The sequence below is a fragment of the Lissotriton vulgaris genome, chromosome 5 (genome assembly GCF_964263255.1).
Source record: "Lissotriton vulgaris chromosome 5, aLisVul1.2, whole genome shotgun sequence".
In the NCBI taxonomy this organism is placed as follows: domain Eukaryota; kingdom Metazoa; phylum Chordata; class Amphibia; order Caudata; family Salamandridae; genus Lissotriton; species Lissotriton vulgaris.
In genome coordinates, this window is record NC_141693.1 from 1,544,672,991 (window position 1) to 1,544,688,367 (window position 15,377).

The 15,377-nt window shown below is 43.2% G+C and overlaps 2 non-coding genes across 2 annotated transcripts; both read right to left on the reverse strand.

Annotated features, from left to right (window-relative positions):
- Nucleotides 1–7,877: 7,877 nt before the first annotated feature.
- On the reverse strand, nucleotides 7,878–7,950 carry TRNAR-CCU (transfer RNA arginine (anticodon CCU)). The gene has a single exon. It is a non-coding gene; the product is annotated as a tRNA-Arg (tRNA).
- A 1,521-nt stretch (nucleotides 7,951–9,471) lies between these two features.
- On the reverse strand, nucleotides 9,472–9,544 carry TRNAR-CCU (transfer RNA arginine (anticodon CCU)). Its single transcript has one exon. It is a non-coding gene; the product is annotated as a tRNA-Arg (tRNA).
- Between the last annotated feature and the right edge of the window lie 5,833 nt (nucleotides 9,545–15,377).

The following is a 15,377-nucleotide window of genomic DNA, read 5'->3' on the forward strand; positions in this document are numbered from 1 at the left end:
AAAAGCATTATTTAAATGTATTCAATCGTCAAACACTGGTGTCTGCACACAGGACATTTCTCAGTTCTCTCCATAAGTAAACTTCCCATTTTCATCCTCTTCCATCCCCGACTTTAACACTCTGTTCTGTGCTATAATGGAGGCTCTGCATTTCGCGCAAGTGGAGAGAAATTGGAGGAGAACCACTTTCGACTCAACACTTCTTCTTTCCTGGATGCTTTTCTCAATAAACTGGGCTTTGACAGTGGTATCAAGCCGTCCTTGTCTTCAGCAGGACACAGAAACAGGCACCAAGTCTCCTAACCAAGTTCAACCACACTCTGCAACTTAATAGACCAATGCTTCACAAATTAGCCAACTGTGTCATCAGCAAAGGCAGCCAATGTGCCAATCCTTTATAATTCTTCTGTAGTACTTCTCTTTCTCGTAGGCAAAATTAGCACTTTAACTGCACAAATCATACAGATTTTACACTTGAAGCACTCCATGAACACATACTTACACACCTTGCATTTCATCTACACACCCTTAAGCTAAAAACCCATTCTGTCAAGTCAAAATTCTGCAACCCTATTACATATTCCGTGCGTGTACATAGAAGCACTTCTTAATGCCACTAACATGAACAAGATTTTAGGCTGAAGATGCAATCTAAAAGACTGTGCAGTATGTACTCCACTTCATGAATAATTAGGAATAAGAACATGATGGCTATAAGAGTATTGGAAGAGCCTGCTTCCATTCTGAATGGAAATCTGAGTTGTGTGACCATTGGCAAAAACCGACCACGAAGGGACTCGAACCCTCAATCTTCTGATACAAAGTCAGACGCCTTATCCATTAGGCCACGCGGTCATATGTCCTGCTGTGCTTATTTTTATAATGTAGGTGGTATGCAAGGATGGGAAATATGATATTGATAGTTATTTAGGTTTACATCCCATTGTGTGTTTTCAGCTTCTTTCAATTAAAGCACTCTTTTGAAATCTATATAATGAAAATGTCACCAGTACGATAAGCTTTTGTTTTCTTTTTTGCATTTAAACCTCTTTCTTCATGAGAATAAAGCTCAGTTGTATGCTTTACATAGCTCTGGATATTTCTAGAGGTGGAGAGAAACTGTTGTGACAGTAGTAAAAACTGCTCCTTTCTGGATATGCCAATTTACACACGCTCAAAGGTTGTATACGTTTCATGAATCCTGACTTGCCCTATTCAAGTAGCTGAAAGCCTGTCACCACCTCTAGAAACAACAGTTACACCAATCCAATTCAAATAATTTTTTCCAAAGGAATATCTTCTGCCGGGTCAAAGTTGCATCTGACAAAGATAGGTGTTTAAAAATCTACTTTGTCAAAGTCAAAGTCAAAGTCAAAAAGTTTTATTTGTATCGGTACTCATCAGAGGACCACAAATTTACATTTACGAAATATTAAGAAATAGTTACACGTTTCAATCAATACAATGTTAAAAAAGATTTAAGAAATTTATAAAAGTTGTAACAGACGAATTCATTTGGTGGCTGTTTGCATAGTTCTATTAATTCGCTTACTCGAGAGATTCTACAAGATCGGTAAATAGGGGCAAGGAATCTTGTCCGTGCAGTAGATACTATTACGTTTGGACATACGAACAGCAAATGTTCCAAGTTTTGGTCTCCCCCTTCACACAGGGGGCATAACAATGTTCCTCCTGGTAGCCATCGTACTGTGTAAGTTTGTGTGGGTAATGTGCCCATTCTTAACAAGGTGATTGTCCTCCTTGCACCGTGAGTCAATGAGAACCCGAGATATGGTTGGTTATGCTTATATTCCAAGGATTCTACATAGGATTTGTATGTTGACAGTTTTTTACAATGTTGGTAGTCCAATTCGTAGCTTAACTTCGGGGTGAAGCATTTTAGGAAGAGTTTCATTTGGGCTGATGTCCACCCTTTTAGTAATTCTGGGTTAATCTCTGCCATTTGTAAAACTGTTGTCATATTTTTAAAAAACGTCTGATTTTTAGATTCTCCCTCGAAGATTTCTTGCCTTAACAAATATCTTAATGTGCCCTCCTTTGCATGGAGTAAATTGTAAGTCCATCTTATTAGGTTGGCTACTGCTGTGGCGAATGAACTTGTGATTGAAAATTCCAAGCGCAGCGCTTGGACTGGCGTGGATTCAGAAACTTTCATTATCTTTTTTAAGATTTTCCCCTCTTTGCGGTCCATGAAGGTCCATTGTTTCATCGGAATGTATTCTGTTGCATATGACAGTACTGGAGGGATTTTTACCTTGTATATTTTTATTAAAGAGGAAAAGTGCCGATTCCCAGTTGTCCGATATAGCCTTAATAGGGCCTCGGTGTGTACTTCTGACTTCCTCATTAAGTTTTCTAGATGTTTTTCATTTGCAATATTCTTCGAGAGTATTCTACCTAGATATGGATATTCATTTACAGTTTCTATTTTTTCTCCACCCAGAGTCCATCTATATTTGACACTGGATTTCTTCCTTGAAAAAAACATAATTTTTGTTTTTTTTAAATTCGGGATTAAGAAATTTGTTTTTGAGTAATCATGAAGAATGTCCAGAGATTTTTGTAGACCAAAGGGAGTGAGATCAAGCATCACGATATCATCAGCGTAGAGTAGCACTTGAATACTTTGATTAGCGATTTTTGGGGATAGATTTGAGCCCTGGTGTAATTGCTTGGGTAAATCGCTAAGGTATAGGGAGAAAAGTAGTGGGGCCAAGAGGCACCCTTGCTTTAGGCCATTGGCTGTTTTTATCCTTTCTGTTAAACCCTTTTCACCTCCCATTTGTACCTGGGACCAAGTGTTGGAGTGAAGGTTCACTATAATTTGAAGCAGTGTGTCTGGAATACCAAGTTCCTTCAGTTTGTGCCATAAGGTAGGTCGGTCGACACGATCGAACGCAGTCGAATAATCTATGAAAACTGCATAGACCGCCTGAGATTTACCGGTTACGTATTTATCTATTATTGTTTGAATGGTAGCAATATTATCCGTAACTGAATGTTTTGGCCTAAAACCAGCTTGGAACATGGGGATTTTATCCAGTGAAAAAGCCCAGTCCTTTAATCTTTGTAGAACCTCTGCTGCGAAGATTTTTCCAGCAGCATCCATTAAAGCAATTTGCCGATAGTTTCCTGCGATTGTCTTACTCCCCTTCTTATGTATTGGGATGATGGTGCTCCCCTGCCAAGATTTAGGCAGTTGTCCAGTTTTAAAGATGCAATTAAATAGATGTGAAAACAACTTGCTCCATTCCCTTGGATTTGCCTGGTAGATCTTTATCGGAATCTGATCTGGTCCAGAAGCACCTGTTTTCCTCGCTTTTCTGATGTTCCATTCTACAGAGATAGCTGTTACTCTGAATAATTGTGAATCAGCATCTGCCTTGTCTTGTTCAGCATATTTCCTCTCAAATTTGGTCGAATTTGCTTTGTACAAGTCTGTTAGATAGGTTTCCCAGTCCTTTGGTGTAACAGGTATTGCTTGTAGCTTCTTTTTCGTGCCAGTTAGTTTAGCTACAAGGGACCAGTATTTGCGAGAATTTATGTCTTTTGCGGCTTCTTGGATGTCCACCCAATTGCGGTCTTGATTTTCTTTTTTAAATCTTTGCTTTTCTCTACTGAATTTGTTTTTTAGTTTATTAATTTCTTTTTCAGTTGTGATGGAATAGTTCAAGAATTGTGCACGTACCAGTCTGTTCAATTTTTTCTTGGTAATTGAATTTTTGGTATATTGTGTGTTAATTTTTTTACAACCATTATTGTTTCCATAGTTAGCACCGTTGGAGGCTTGTTGTAGATTGTCCAATAGAAAACTTTTTAGCCCATTAATAATGTGTTCAAAGTTTTCTATTGGGTTATCCGAGATGTATTTTAGTAAGGATTCATTCTGTTCAATCAATGTCGATATTCTATCCATTGATTTGGAGTTCCAGAAAATTCTTCTTCGGTCAACGTCTACCACAACAGAACTTCTATGATGTATTAGCTGCCTATCAGTGGCTGTTTGAGGCCTCCATTCAGAATTTAGAATCAGCAGCGCATGGTCACTCTCTTGGCTTGGCTGTATTTTTAGGTGAGTGACAGTCTCTTTTAAACTCATGCTGCAGATGATATAATCAATAATGGATGAGCTTCCATTGCCCCGTCTGGTATATTGTGCTGGGATATCTCCTTCTATGTTCCCATTCAGAATTACCCCTCTTAGGGAAGGTAAACTCGATAGTAATAATTTCCCTCTTTTATTACATTTAGCACCCTTGGGGAATTGCGGGGCTGAGAGATCTACAAGTTCCTCATCGTAGAGTTGCATCCATTTATGAATTTCCGAGTTGGAGATTTTTCCGTTTATATCACCTGTTATTATATATGGGATATATGATTGATGTTCGATAATCTGTGTGATGGTTTCCATAATTTCAGAAAAGGTGTTATCATAGTTCTTGCCGGGAGGGGCATAAACATTGAATATCAGAAATGATTTTTTTGGAGAGTCATTATTAGTTTTTAGGAGGACTTTTAGACATTGCAGGTGATATGAATTAGTCTGGATAATTTCCTGGGCCCACTTGTAATCTTCCTTCAGGAGAATGGCCAGACCACCTTTTGCGTGGCCTCGATTGGATGCTTTGGCTGGAATATCGTATACAAAGTAGTTTTTATGCGAGAACGTTTCAATTGCCCAGGTTTCCTGTAGTATTAATAGATCCGGTTTATTGTTTATGGCTTCCACCAATTTCGTCTTAGTTTTTCCAGCCATGTTCCAGGATATTATTTTTAGACCATTGCTAAACAGATTGACCTGAACATGATGGGGTTTTATTGCTGTTCAAGTTTTCAGATACCCATGACCAAGATCTAATACTTTCTCTGTATTCCTTTTCCTTTGTATCTTGTTGCCATACTAGCCTTTCACCATTTTCCACTTTCACCTTCAGAGAGTCTTTCCCTGAGTGGTTAGCTCCTGAGTGTATTGCTCTGGCCGTGTCAGTTTCTCTCAGAGAATTTTTGTAGTGAGAGTTTGAAATTTTTCGAATTTGTTCATCATACCCTGGGGGAATTCTGTTTGCATTGGGATCCCTTCTTACATAGACATCGTATCCATGTCTATGTAATGTTTCCTTTTCGTTGATTATAATTCCAGGTATGACGTTTGACCAGAAGGTTACTGTAGCTATTTTATTGTTGTCATGCTGTGGAAAGATTACAAGATCTATCTCGTTACTATTTAAGGATTCCAAAGGTTTTATATGGTGAAGGAGATTGATGATTCTTCTTCTGTTGAGTGGCATCATGTCCATTGGGAATAGTTCTTCGAATTGTAATGTTCTGGAGTATGGTGTTCCACCTCCATGTTGATTTTTTCCTTTGTTATTTCTTTCGGTCATGTTTTGATGTTGTGATTCTTCGAGGACATTATACGGGAGAAACTCTTTTGCAACCGGATCTAGTAGTTTCGCTTTCACTTCTCGTTTTTTTTGGCTAGTTTCTGTACTGTCAGTGGTCCTGGTCTTTACAGGTTCCATTTCTTGTATTTCTTGTATTTCTTGTGTATTATTAACAATTACAAACTTTTGGAATTTGAGCTTACGGTTTTTTTTCTTATGGATACGTCTTGTTGGTTTTTTCCTCTTTCTTTTTCCTTCTACTTGTTCAGTATTGGTAGTTTTATTCATTTGTTCTCCTTTTTCACTTTCTAATGTTTTGTCGGAGCTGGCTTTTTGGGTATTTTCATCCGTCTTTTCATCTTTTAGAATATTCAATTTCTTTACCTTAGTAAAAATTGGGTATTGTTTATCATTAACCGATTTTTCTGAGAATAATTTTTTCAGGGAGAATATTGGTGTTTCATGTTGTCGTACTAGCTTCCCTTTTTTTTGTTTTGAAAGATCTGATGTCTGTGTAGCACAGTCATTTTTTCCAATATCTTTTTCTCTATTTTTACAATTTGTGTAGTTCCTTTGCTCATTATCGGTAGGCTTCGATTGATTTTTTTCCATTTCAGGAGGTTCTTTCCTTTTCTTTTTTTCCTCTACTAGATGCTTGAGAATCCCAATTTGAACATCCAGAGTTTGGTCTGAGTTTTCTAGTATGTTTCCCAGAAAGGAAAGAACCGACTCAAGTATTTCGTGTAGTGAGAACAAGGCTTTTGACATAGGTGTGACGATGTTAGCTGAATAGTTAGTTTTTATCAAAAATGGGTCTACGGATGATTCAAGTGTTTGAGGTTGCGCTTGGTTTTGTTGTAAGAGAGGACTATTTGTTGTTTTTAGTTCAGGTTGATTTTGCGAAATCTTGGAATTGTTTGCACAAAGTTCTTCCAATTGACAGGTATTTCCAGGGCCTTTTTTTGGTGTTGAAGATGTTAAATGATTTTCCTCGTGCCCCTGAGTTTGAAAATCTTTGGAGTTGTCAAAAGATTTTTGTATGTTGTCAGATATGATAACGCTCAGATTTGATTTTTGGATTGACCCAAGTTTAGAGAGCGTAATTTCTTCTAGCCTGGTTCGCAAAATAGGATTGGCTATTTCTTCTGTTTCCAGAATTTTTCTGTCGATTTCATCTTTAGATGTTAAAGTAGAGAAATATTCAGTGATGGCTGGGGTCCGTATAATGCGACCATGTTTTATTGATTTATCAGATGTTTTCCGAACAGCGTCCTCCGTACCCATACGTTTCATGAAGATAGTCCTAGATCGCAGTTTTATAAGCCCCATCGCTTTGTTTCCGCAGTGTTTGATTTTTTTTTAATTTTTTTTTTATTTTTTATTTTATTTTTTGCTAATTTCTTTTCCTTTGTGGTTATAGAGCAGTTATTAGCGCTAGTGTGAAGAACACGGCAGATGGTAACTTAGCTTACTGGAAGCAGATGTTTAGCGGGGTGGCCCGTCCCGTCCTAGGTCGTCCTCGGACGGCCTCAGACGGCCCGCCCTTTATCCGGGCTTCGTTCCGCGCTTGGTCCCGCGCGCGTCCCGCGTCGCGGGAGGCTATTTGATTTTTCTACGTTTCGTCAGTGGGCGTGTCCGTGGGCGTGTCGCCTGGGGGAAGAGGAACCAGCTGATCCCAGCTGGGGTTTCTGGTCCTCGCAGTCCCCCAGGCTAGGCGCGCTGTAGTTTCTCACCCTAGCCTCAACCCTTCTGACTCCAGCTGGGAGCGGTAGACAGAGCGTGCAGATTGCAGCTCTCGCTCACACCAGCGAGTCAAGGGGAGGCGCGCCACGGAGCAATGGAGAAAGAGAGCGTCAGCTCAGGCACAGCAACACGGGATACAAACAGCAGGTAGAGGTAGAGATCCCTCGCCAGGCACAAGTATGCAACAGCTCACCAAATCCAAATACCAGTGAGTGGCGCCCGCGAAGCGGGGGTCACGAAGCTTTGTCCTGCCTCGTCAGTGGGCGTGTCCGTGGGCGTGTCGCCTGGGGGAAGAGGAACCAGCTGATCCCAGCTGGGGTTTCTGGTCCTCGCAGTCCCCCAGGCTAGGCGCGCTGTAGTTTCTCACCCTAGCCTCAACCCTTCTGACTCCAGCTGGGAGCGGTAGACAGAGCGTGCAGATTGCAGCTCTCGCTCACACCAGCGAGTCAAGGGGAGGCGCGCCACGGAGCAATGGAGAAAGAGAGCGTCAGCTTAGGCACAGCAACACGGGATACAAACAGCAGGTAGAGATAGAGATCCCTCGCCAGGCACAAGTATGCTAGGTGTTTAAAAATCTACTTTGTAGTTTCAGAACACCAACATGACTCTGAAGAGTACAGAAGTAAAATGGTACCATTTCAAAGTTCCTAATACCACATAAGCTTCTGAGCGGAAGCATGTAATAAATATATCAATTTTTCAGGAAAAGTAAGAGTGGGTATTGGTTTGCACCTCAGATGGGACTCGAACCCACAATCCCTGGCTTAGGAGGCCAGTGCCTTATCCATTTGGCCACTGAGGCACAGATAAACACTTGCAGTCTAGAGGCATTATTTAAATGCATTCAATCGTCAAACACTGGTGTCTGCACACAGGACATTTCTCAGTTCTCTCCATAAGTAAACTTCCCATTTTCATCCTCTTCCATCCCCGACTTTAACACTCTGTTCTGTGCTATAATGGACTCTCTGCATTTCGAGCAAGTGGAGAGAAATTGGAGGAGAACCACTCTCGACTCAACACTTCTTCTTTCCTGGATGCGTTTCTCAATAAACTGGGCTTTGATAGTGGTATCAAACCGTCCTTGTCTTCAGCAGGACACAGAAACAGGCACCAATTCTCCTAACCAAGTTCAACCACACTCTGCAACTTAATAGACCAATGCTTCACAAATTAGCCAACTGTGTCATCAGCAAAGGCAGCCAATGTGCAAAACCTTTATAATTCTTCTGTGGTACTTTTCTTTCTCGTAGGCAAAATTAGCACTTTAACTGCACAAATCATACAGATTTTTACACTTGAAGCACTCCATGAACACATACTTACACACCTTGCATTTCATCTACACACCCTTAAGCTAAAAACCCATTCTGTCAAGTCAAAATTCTGCAACCCTATTACATATTCAGTGCGTGTACATAGAAGCACTTCTTAATGCCACTAACATGGACAAGATTTTAGGCTGAAGATGCAATCTAAATGACTGTGCAGTATGTACTCCACTTCATGAATAATTAGGAATGAGAACATGATGGCTATAAGAGTATTGGAAGAGCCTGCTTCCATTCTGAACGGAAAGCTGAGTTGTGTGTCCATTGGCAAAAACCGACCACGAAGGGACTCGAACGCTCAACCTTCTGATCCGAAGTCAGTCGCCTTATCCATTAGGCCACGCGGTCATATGTCCTGCTGTGCTTATTTTTATAATGTAGGTGGTATGAAAGGATGGGAAATATGATATTGATAGTTATTTAGGTTTACATCCCATTGTGTGTTTTCAGCTCCTTTCAATTAAAGCACTCTTTTGGAATCTATATAATGAAAATGTCTCCAGTACGATAAGCTTTTGTTTTCTTTTTTGCATTTAAACCTCTTTCTTCATGAGAATAAAGCTCAGTTATATGCTTTACATAGCTCTGGATATTTCTAGAGGTGGAGAGAAACTGTTTTGACAGTAGTAAAAACTGCTCCTTTCTGGATATGCCAATTTACACACGCTCAAAGGTTGTATACGTTTCATGAATCCTGACTTGCCCTATTCAAGTAGCTGAAAGCCTGTCACCACCTCTAGAAACAACAGTTACACCAATCCAATTCAAATCATTTTTTCCAAAGGAATATCTTCTGCCGGGTCAAAGTTGCATCTGACAAAGATAGGTGTTTAAAAATCTACTTTGTAGTTTCAGAACACCAACATGACTCTGAAGAGTACAGAAGTAAAATGGTACCATTTCAAAGTTCCTAATACCACATAAGCTTCTGAGCGGAAGCATGTAATAAATATACCAATTTTTCTGGAAAAGTAAGAATGGATATTGGTTTTCACCTCAGATGGGACTCGAACCCACAATCCCTGGCTTAGGAGGCCAGTGCCTTATCCATTAGGCCACTGAGGCACATATAAGCACTTGCAGTCTAGAGGCATTATTTAAATGTATTCAATCGTCAAACACTGGTGTCTGCACACAGGACATTTCTCAGTTCTCTCCATAAGTAAACTTCCCATTTTCATCCTCTTCCATCCCCAACTTTAACACTCTGTTCTGTGCTATAATGGAGGCTCTGCATTTCGCGCAAGTGGAGAGAAATTGGAGGAGAACCACTTTCGACTCAACACTTCTTCTTTCCTGGATCCTTTTCTCAATAAACTGGGCTTTGACAGTGGTATCAAGCCGTCCTTGTCTTCAGCAGGACACAGAAACAGGCACCAAGTCTCGTAACCAAGTTCAACCACACTCTGCAACTTAATAGACCAATGCTTCACAAATTAGCCAACTGTGTCATCAGCAAAGGCAGCCAATGTGCCAATCCTTTATAATTCTTCTGTAGTACTTCTCTTTCTCGTAGGCAAAATTAGCACTTTAACTACACAAATCATGCAGATTTTACACTTGAAGCACTCCATGAACACATACTTACACACCTTGCATTTCATCTACACACCCTTAAGCTAAAAACCCATTCTGTCAAGTCAAAATTCTGCAACCCTATTACATATTCCGTGCGTGTACATAGAAGCACTTCTTAATGCCACTAACATGAACAAGATTTTAGGCTGAAGATGCAACCTAAATGACCGTGCAGTATGTATTCCACTTCATGAATAATTAGGAATAAGAACATGATGGCTATAAGAGTATTGGAAGAGCCTGCTTCCATTCTGAATGGAAATCTGAGTTGTGTGACCATTGGCAAAAACCAACCACGAAGGGACTCGAACCCTCAATCTTCTGATACGAAGTGAGACACCTTATCCATTAGGCCACGCGGTCATGTGTCCTGCTGTGCTTATTTTTATAATGTAGGTGGTATGCAAGGATGGGAAATATGATATTGATAGTTATTTAGGTTTACATCCCTGTAGGAAGGTGGATATCTGACTATGGTTACCCCCAAACTTTTTGCCTGGTGTTTAGCTGGTTTTTGACTTAGTTGGCCTGGGATCCTGCTATTCAGGGCCCCAGGCTGATTGCTCTCTCCTTAAAATGGACTCCATGTACCCTAGGTGCATAACATAATTGGAACTGGTTCACCTTATAGGCCCCTGTAACAGTGTACCCTAGGTACCCAGGGCATAGGTGCATTCAAGGCCTACCAGGGGCTGCAGCACATCTTGTGCCACCCCTGGCCTGGCCTCCAGATTTGACAAAACTGGCTGATCACTCAGCTGGGGTAAGTTGGTGTAATCACCTCTTACTTAGATATAGTATCCCTATATCTAACCTTAAACTGGACACATGTTAACCTGTAAGCCATTCCTATGGAAGGCCCCTGCAATCCTGGGGGCAGAGTGCATGGTTACATGTGAGATTGTGCTCTAGCATGAGCTGAGCCTGTCTGCAGCTGTCGGGAACCAATCCCTAAGCTGTTCTGGGATATTGCCATACCATATACTCTTAAGTGCATTATAATCCTCGCGGTTATATGCTATCTTTGGTTTGGCTTTATCAAAACATGTCGAGTAAGGTGTCATACGAATTGGAATACTATCCCCTCGCCAGTTCTGGCGATGGGGATAGCATTCCACCCTTCTAGAGGGACACGACATGTGTGTAGCCTTAACCCCGGTTAAAGTTAACCAGAGCCTCAGCATCACAAAATGGATGCTGCCACCACAGACACATGTCTGACCTCCTGCTGCTGGGAGTCCTTCCAGCGAGGAGGGCCTGGACAAAGGGTTTCCTGCCTGGGGAGGTGCGAGCACCACCCCAGACAGGGTTTTGTGTATTGGGTAGGACAGGGCTGAATAGATTGAGACATGCCTGGGGCACACAAGGTGTCCCTGTGCATAAGCCAGCCCAAACCGGTTCTGGGGCTTTCCAGCCCCAGTCCTGGCGAGGAGCTGGACAAAGGAGAGGGGGTGTAACCACCCCCCTTCCTGGTCCCACCCATAGGGGAGGGACCTAGCAGGAGATCCACCCCTCAGATTGGAATAAGAGAGGGAGCAGTGCCATTGCACAGCAGATCATCCTGAAATCAACTTTAAACAAGAAGAAGACTGGACTTCGACATTCTGCTGCACAGAAGACTGAAGAGAATCTCCCTTGTGGCCTAGGAGGGGCCACCCTGTGAACACAGGTATCACCCAGCACCTCGACGTCTGCTTTGCCGCCGCCTCCCGCCGGAGCCCGAGTGCAGAGCCTGACAAGACACAGCTTCCCAGACTTCTCCTAGCCCGATCCACAGTCCCTGCAAAGAAGGGACCCGTGGAGGCACCGAGAGACGTGGGAGCGGCCATCTTGAAAGACCCCCGAGACGCTGACTGCGCAGCACCCGAGGCACCCTCGACTCTGTGCTTTGGGGTTTGAGAAGCCCCACAACCGAGCAGCATTTGCACCAAAGATCAGCCCTCCAGCATCTCCACGATCTGCGTGGGGCCCTTTTGCTTTTTGCCACTCGACTCGCCATCCCGGCCGCTTGTCATGTGGTCAGCGGCCATCTTGGCGACGAAACCTACAATTTACACTGTGGGTCTGGTTGCTCCAGACCTGCCCTCGCTCCTGTAGAAAGGAGTACCCGCTCTGACCTTGCTGGTCCGAGTAATAAGCCTTTTTCACTTTCCCCGTGGCTTGCGTTAGCCAAGGCTTGTTTGCTTCAATTGAGTTGCCGACACCGCCATCAGCTAGAGCCTTTGAGGGACAGCTCGTGATCGACTCCTGGACGTCCTTGACCTCTTCGTGTCCACGTGGCTGCAGAGAGAAGCAACCCCTGATCACCTGTTTGCACCCAACTTTGCCTGGTTCCAATCTGGTTCCACGGTGGTCACTGGTCAGTGACTTTGAACATTGTCCCCTCTGCTTTCAGGTCTTCACCACTTCAGATCCACCCTTGGATCCACCGGACACTTCTCCTTCACATCGCCTGCAGCATCTTCAGCTTCAAGCGCCAAGAACCTGCGTGTCAGAACCCGACGCCACTTCGACCCTGTGCACCCACTTCCTGTGGGTGAGGTAACATTGCAAAGCCGGTGTCCCTACACTGGTACACACCTCTAGGGTCTGTGTCTTAAGTTTTGTTCCTCTAGGTTCAGCGGAAGTGCCCTTAAACTAACTTTGTGTACTTTTTACGCACCATAGCCGTTACATTGGAAAGTGCGTGCACTTTGAACACTGCACCCGAGTCCCGTGGGCCTTTCCCGACTTAGTTATTTCCAGTCTCGAATAGCTCCAGCGATTCCCAAGGCCCTAGGCCTCTTCACTTTCCTATTGGTATCTCTTATACCACTTTCTTAGTATATGGTTTAGGTGGCCCCTAGGGCTCATCCATATTGTGCAACTTTTGTGTATTTTAAACTGTCTTGTGATTTAACGCTTGTGCTTCTGTGCTCATAAAGAGTCCAGGGGATTTTATAGTTAATAAATCAATATATATTTTCAATATATATCTGTGTGGTGTCCCTTTCATTTGGTATTCAAGGGGGTTGTGTATGGTATAACAGCTGGCTTCACATGCCTTTCAGAGTTTAGCCTAAGACTGCTTTGTCCACGTTACCACTAGGATAACTGGTCTACAAGGTTGAATTACAACCATCATCATAAGGGTTGCTTGGCATGGTACAAAGTGATCACTAGAACTAGTGAGCATTATATACCAGGCCAACTTCTCACATTGGTGAGCAGCGGATTGGGATCTGAGCTTGCTGTTGTTTTACCATTACAATCTTTGAGATTATCATCTGAAAGATCACACAGGTACCTGCTAGGTACATATAAAACAAGACTAGTATACTTAAGTTCTACTGAACTTAGTTGTTGTAGAGCAAAGGGAGTAGCACACCCTAGCTACAACTACTAGATAGGTTTAGTAGGTAAACACCAGTGTAGGTAGATTGCAACACATCCACCCACACTAGAGCAATGTCTGGAGCAGAGGGGTCCAGTGGACTTACTCCTGTTGAGAGTGACCCTCCAAGGGCACCATCCAAATTTGCTATTTTTTCCTTTAAGGAATTAAGACAGCTTTGTGTCTTAAGGGGTCTGAAGACAGGGCCTTCCCCTACTACAGACCACCTAAGAGAGCTCTTAGACCAGTCTGAGACTCTAAAGCCCTCTAAGGCAAACCCCACAGGGGATGCTGAAGGAGGCCATCCTTCAGAGGATGACACTGTAGACACCCCTGCCCCTATCATCCTGGTAGATGAGGAAGCCTCCACCACTGGAGCTCCTCAGGTAGATGTAGAGGAAGAGGAAGAGGAAGAGGAGGAGGTGGAAAGCAGTGAGTCAGATGATGACAGAAATAGGCAGGTGCTGGTCAGTAGACTGAACCAGGCTAACTTAAGCTTACTTGGGAATGAATCAGGTAACAACCCATTCAGACCCCCAGGTGGACTTAACCAGAAGCCTAGGAGGAGAAGGACTCACTCAGGTGACTCTGTCAACTCCCATGCTTCTAGAGGTTCTCATGGTCACTCTAGAAAGAGGATGACTAGCCCTCAGAAAAGGGAACATGAGGCCAAATTGAGAGAATCTCAAATTAGAGAGGCTGAATTGAGAGTCCAGAGACAAGAGTTAGAAATTGCCCTGGCCCAAGAGAAACTTGCTAGAGCAAGACAGCCTAGAGAGAGTGGATTAGGATCCACTGGTGGCAGCAATATCCAGAAGGATAAAGACAGGTCCTTTGATACAAGAAACCTGAGTAAGATTGTGCCCCCCTACAAAGCTGGGGATGATATCCATAAATGGATTACTGCAATGGAGAGAGCCTGCAGAGTACAGCAGATCCCTCAGGAGCAGTGGGCAGCAATCTTGTGGCTCTCCTTTGAAGGTAGAGGCAGAGACAGACTCCTCACAGTTAGTGATGGGGATTCTAGAAACTACATGGTCCTGAAGAGTGCTCTGATTGATGGGTTAGGCTTAACCACTGAACAGTACAGGTTAATGTTCAGAGATACCCAGAAGACACAGACTCAGGACTGGTCTGAATTTGTTGAGTGTGCCACTAAGGCTCTGGAGGGCTGGTTGCTGGGAAGTAAGGTTACTGACTATACAGGATTGTATAATTTAATTATGAGAGAGCAAATCTTAAGTAATTGTCAAAATCAGCTTCTACATCAGCACCTGGTTGACTCTGATCTGACCTCCCCACAAGAATTGGGTAGGAGGCCAGACAAATGGGTCAGAACCAGGATCAGACCTAAGAACCAGGGTGGTGACCAAAAGAAAGAGACTACCAAGCCTCAAGAGAAGGGTGGGGATAAAAGTAAGGAAAAGACTTCCCCAGGGCCCCAAAACTCCAAGGATGGGGGTGGGTCCCAAGACACTTCTACAACCCAGAAAAAGCCTTATTGTCATACCTGTAAACAGGTGGGGCATTACAAAACAGATAGCTGTTGTCCCAAGAATGGCAATAAGGAGAATATACCTCCAGGTAAGGCTCCAACACCTCCTGTCACTGTTAGCAGTGGTCCCCCAGGTGGTGGGAGCACCCCCAAGAATTTGGGTGGGTTTACTTTTGGAGGACAGGTGAACTCTGGCCTATCCAGGTCCCCTAACTCAGATACTCTTGTCTATGAGACTGGCATGGGGTTTGCCAATTTCACTGCTTGCCCAAACACTTTGAGCAAGTATAGACAGGAGCCCCTCATCAATGGCTTGAAAGTTGAGGCCTTCAGAGACACAGGGGCTAGCATCACCATGGTGGCTGAATGTCTAGTCCCCTCAAGGCAACTTTTACCTGATGCCAGATATCAGGTGACAAACATTGATGGCATAGAAACCAATCATCCCATGG